The following is a 6,000-nucleotide window of genomic DNA, read 5'->3' as shown; positions in this document are numbered from 1 at the left end:
TTGAATGCACTGGTACCCTCCTGGCTTTTACAGGGTCTGTCCAAAGAGAAGAATTCACCATTTTCAGATGTAAAGGCCAGGACAGAAACTATTTGGTCTCTTAAGCTACATATGCTTCCAAAGTTGGATCACGCTGTTCAAATGGCATCTGAGAGTGCAAACAGATTGGCTGCATGTCTTTCTTAACAGCATGAAAACTCAGTTTCCCAAAATATCATTGATAAAAAGGGGTGCACTAAGTTTTGGAGAAAAAATATCTCATTACAGACACTTAGAGAATCCTAAAATAAGAAAAACCCCTACTCTCAGAAAAAGGTTCATATGTTTCAAAGATATGGATTCCACAATCTTCTACAACTGGGAGATGCGAAATCTCACAGTATTTAACTCTTTATATAGTTACTCATGTGTAGTTTAGGTCTTCTTTGCTAAGATGAAAAATTGATTACTACATCTACTTCTGATGAATTTGTTACCTGTATCTTTAGTACTCTCTTTTTCACAACTATAAACTATATGACATTACTTAAAGGTATCTTTTCTTAGGCAGAACAAGCCCAGATGAAATATTCCTGAAAGATCACATTACCTCATTATCTATGATGATGATCTCGAGGCTCCCTTCAGGAGGTTCTTCTTACACCTCTGTCAAACATTATTTGACAGACAGAGGTTTGAAGTTGATGCTTCTGCTCACCTAGAGCAAAACAACAGTTTCTCACATGTCACACTCCTGGTAATACATTCTGAATGTCTACCAGCTTTCTTGCCAATATTGTGCGGGTTTTTGGGTTTTTTTTTGGGGGGGGGGGGGAACAGCTTCTTCTCATGGCTGACTCTCTCTCAGAGTACGCTCCATTAAAATCTTCGGACTTTTCCTACCAGTCATCTAAGTGTGTCACTACCTTCTTTTTTTGAAGTGCTGCTCTCTATCCTATTATTTCTAGCTCACTTTTACCAGATTTAGAGACCTTCATCTTATATTTCTCAGCTCTTTCACACCATTAAGAGAAAATAAAATCTAGCTATACCTTCTGCCACTGAGCTACAACAGCTCCACAACTCCAAGAAATGTCTCCTTTTTGTGTGTGTTTAAGATGTTCAGTCATGTCCTTTCCACACTGATTTGAGGTAGACCAGTCTTTTGAAACCTTGTTTTTAGTTCCCTTAGAGACGTTTGATGTATCTGCCTTCTCTTTCAACAAATCATAAACACATTCTTGGTAACGCAATGTTGCCTTCCCCTTTTCCCAGCCTTTCTTTCTTGAACAGCCTGTACCTCTCTCTATCAACACTCCAATCCTTTGATTTATCCTACAAAGTCTCTGTCTTGCTGATTTAGTTACAGCTTTGTTTGTGTAGCAAGACATTTCGTTCTTTCTGTTTATTCCACATACTTAAAGATACCTAAAATGTCTGGCTAGTTGCCCTGGAATCCTGCCTCTTGTTTTCGTTTATCCCCTGATTCAAATATGCCACTTGTTTCCAAGATTTCAGGTCCTTCACCAGGATACCACCCCTATAAACACAGGTAAAGGTTTCAGCTCTTTCAGAATAATGAGAAAGAGATCATTCCTTAGGTTTACTTTCTACTCTCTTTCAACAAACTTTGCTGTTGTAAAGTTTTTGCTGTGTTATTCTAAGGATGAGTATTCAAACACCTGATTCTGTATGTCTATCATGCTAGTGTTTATACATGTGATTTGATCTCCTATTAGAGCCAAAAGAAATGCAGTGTGGATTCAGGTGGCTGTGCATAGGTGTTCAAAGCCTATAAAATTTCACAGAATATTTGGTCTGACATACAGAAACATACAGGTCACCTATAAGGCAATTTCCTTGGCAAGGCAATGCAAGGCAGGTCAAAAACCATCGGTTCACCTTTTGCAGGCATCTTGGATAGCCTTTGGAACCTCAAATAGCACAAGGCACCTCTGCTTTGGGGTTTGTCCCCTTCAGTAGAATGCTTAGACAGCATGCAGCTCACCTAGAAGAGGTGCATTCAAAGCTGAACTTTTCTCTACAACCCCATCACTGTATTAAATAAATTTCCATTGGCTCTACAGGGAGTAGTGAGGACACTTAGGAATTCAGATGTGTACACCTAAATATAGATGTCTCTAGTCTGGAGGCACATCCCACTCCAGCACAGGGTTTGATTCATTAGACCTTTCCTTCCTAAAACCCCAACACTGAAAGACTGTGCCAGAAAAACCTCAAAATGTATCAGCTGAGTATTCTGACAGAAAGTAAGTGCTTACTGGGAAGCACAGACATGAAAATAATTATAGAGGACAAAAATAAAAAAATACTTTGAAAAATACAAAAAACTTTACTGTTGCTTTTCTACTATTCATTAAAAATTGCAAAAGAAAGCAGTGAACTTTATCGCACCAAGTTCCACTCTCTGATGTAAGAAAAACAAGCTTAAATCATTCAAACACTCTGGTTAGGAGAAGAAAAGAAGAAAGAGCTTGTAGCATGTCAGTAAAAATAACAGATGTGAATTATGTGAAACTGACAAATGTAGGCAGGTAAAAGAAGTTTAATTGCTTGCTGTCCACCAAAAATATGAATTGTTGAGATTTAAGTAGTAATAAAATGGGAATCTACATAGAATTCTGCATACTTCCAATGTAAACTGCAATAATAAAATTAAATAGCAATTTAACTGTCAATAAACCTAAGCAACTTTATTCCCTGTATTAAAATACAAACCCCAAATATATTCTTATCTGAATAACTGGGAAGTCTTGAGAAAAAGTCAGACAAGGACCTGCTTGCCATGGCCTGAAATTAAGGTTGAGCAAATACCAAGTATTGTATTGTAATTTTTTTTCCTAGTAGTTCACTTGTGTTTGACCTGTTGTTTTGTTTTGGGTTTTTTTTTTTGGTTGTTGTTGTTGTTGTTTAAATATTTTTTTTACCTTTTAATGAATAAAAAAATACAAAAAAACACTCCCCCAAACAAACTAACAAACAAAAAACCAACAACAACAACAAAAAACAACCCCCCAAAAAACCCAACAAAAAAACAAACCCCAAAGACAAACACAAAAGATATATAGTCCAAGATTCTAGTCTGGCACAGAAAAACAACGCAAGTGAAAGAGTCCTACAGCTGAGGTCAGTACTTGTTTGTTTAAAAGAAAGTGTTACTATTTATTCACATGCCTGGATCAATCTTTTCCTCTATATCTCTTTTCATTTGCATGTTCCTCTCTCTCCACTCACAACCCTTTCGCCCCAATAAACCTTCACAAGAATATCTCTGCCAATAAATGTTTCATAGAAAATGAAAGATTTTGACTGGGATTCCCCACCTTCTTTCACAGAATCCACATTCTTCAATCAGTCAATAAATAGAATCACTTCTTCTTGAGTCTCAGAAACTTGAGTTTTGTCTAATGGTATTTAAGTACATAAATGGTAATACGCTGAGTTATGTGGAAGGAAAGACTTAACAGTATGGAATGCTTGGTGTGGGCTGGCAAAACCCATTTGCCGCTTGCAGAGTTCTGTCTGGGAGAACTGCATGGTCTGTAACAATAGAATTAATGAAATTAACTTGTTACAGATTTCATGAATTAGATTAATACAGAGGAAAAAAAAAAAAAAAAACCCACCTTATTCTGTGTATAAGTGTCGTCTCCAAAACAAACATAGAAAAAAAATCTAAACTGCAACAAGAGATACTATTGTACTGTGTGATTTTACATCATTGGTGATGAGCAATAGATTGGTAGAAGCATATTTAAAATTAAATGAGTAGTCTGAGAAAATCTTCCTCCATTATTCCAAATTAACAAAGTCTAATACATTTTTCAAATAAATTGAATAAAATTATTTTAAATAATTAGTATAAGATTCTTTCTTACACATATAAATCTCTATTTTGGAAAAAAAAGTCATAATTACCTAAATGTCCATATTAGTAAGAAAAATTTTTATTAACACATAAGGAAAAGGAGCTGAGATGTAAAAATATTATGGCACCTTTTACCTGGTACTGAATGAGCAAATGCGTTTAAAATTTCTGCATTGTTTTTTCCTTTCTCCTTTAAAGATAATGAGGCAAGTCAGCTTACCTGATTTGGGTAAAGTTATACTGAATCACAGCTGCTGTAATTGTTCTTACCTGTACTCAATAATATTAGAAGGTGAAATCAATTAGTATTTCCTAAATGGTCCAACTCTATCTTATTTTTCAAGCTGTCTTTAATCTTGTGTTTTTCTGTTCATGAAATAAACCCAAGAGTTTATGCAAGATATTTGCACAAACTGCAGAGAAGGAAAATCCCAGTCTGCTAGGTTTTTTGGATATATAAGATCTGGCTGAATTGAAAATGGTCAGTGCTTGGGCATGTGTCAGTAGGTGTTCTGAGAAGGAGGATATAACATGGGAGGTAGAAATGGAGAAGGTCCTAAGGGGAACTTATTTTGGTGTGACACTATGAGCAGATTGAAAGAAGGCCCAATCATGCTGTTTATCACCCCTGAAACCTCAATATGTGAGACAGGTTTCACAGAATGTTTAATTTTTTCCCCTTTACTTCTATCTCCTGACCACAGTATTTACTGCTGAGCAACATTTGGCAGCTAGCTACATGTTAGGAACAAAATATACCAGCATACACTCAACATGTTGCAAGGATCCTGACCCCACTGTCCTGAAACGGAGATAAAATTCTGTTTACTTAATTCTCATCTGAGTAATACCATAGAGATTTTATCTGAACATTAGTTTAATAAGGAATTATAAGCTTGGGAAGACCCACAGGAGACTGTTAATGGGTTATGATACGTAAAATGCCAGAAAACATAAAACACATTGATAGTGTCATGTTGCGCTCACCCCTGCAGAGTAGAAATGTCACAATATGCATAAAAAAGGCATAGGAAATACTGTTAATTATAGAGGTATTTGTTTGTGAAAGATTAAGTATTACACTCAAAACAGAAGTTGGCTTCTCACGATCTAGTAAGGAAATATATGGGGGGAAAAAAACCCACTCTGCTCTGCGAAGTGCCTCCGAAAGTAAGCTGTGATTACACTTCCAATCTGTAGCAACACAGAGCAATACCAGTGCTGTCGGTAGCCTGCATGAGAGGTACAAATGCTTCAATAATATTGCCAATTCCAAAGAAATCTGATGGAGCAACCATAGCCTTCATTGCAGGCTCTCTGACCCTCTAGTGTGCCTCTATTTACCCAGCTCTCTCCCCTTGCCTTTGTGTGTCTATGCATGTCTACACAAACATTTGCACACGTGTTTGTATAGAATGACTGGCTCCGCTTTCCAAGCAGCTGCTTCTGGTATTTGATCTGTATTTGAACTGACACGAGTAGATCTCACGTGTTCCATTGACATCTCTTAGGAAGAGATCCGAAGAGGCCTGTACAGCACACTGCCCAGTGGGATGAGGCTGCTTCCTGAGCAGGTCCCCGAGGGCAGTATGTTTCTGTTGAAATCTCAGCAGTGCCTAACTTGGGGCACACCTAAAATACATATGCCAGCGTTTCACACATCAGTCCGATGCAGAGACTTGATGCTGCAACCGTGGAAGCTCCAGAGCAGAATCCATCTGGCACTTTCACTGCACAGCTTAATGCAGATTAATTGTATCACCTCTGCTGCCCGTGGAGGTCTGGTGGTCTGGTGCCTGCTCTCACTGTTGCCTTCGAGTGTGCTGCGCCTGGCAGTTCCTTCACATTTGCTGTACGGAACGGTGTGCTCCATAGAGGCAGGTGAAATCCCGCTCGAGGGACACTCCCGTCCCGGAGGTGCGGGAAGCAGAGGGGCTCGGCCCTGCCCGGTGCTGCCCTGGGCTTATTTCACCCCGCTAGTCTCTCGAAGCCCTCAGGTGGAAGCTATTCATCCAAAGAGGCGGGAAAAGAGCAGGAACGATGGCATGCTGCCCGGCGGGGGCCAGCCTCCCCGGGGGGCAGGGGAGGCAGGAGCGGGCCGGAGTTGAGGATGTTCTCCCGGGCACGGCAGC

This window comes from Hirundo rustica, chromosome 2 (assembly GCF_015227805.2).
Source record: "Hirundo rustica isolate bHirRus1 chromosome 2, bHirRus1.pri.v3, whole genome shotgun sequence".
Classification (NCBI taxonomy): Eukaryota; Metazoa; Chordata; class Aves; order Passeriformes; family Hirundinidae; genus Hirundo; species Hirundo rustica.
The sequence above is the reverse complement of the archived record's forward strand: the minus strand, read 5'-3'. Positions refer to the sequence as shown.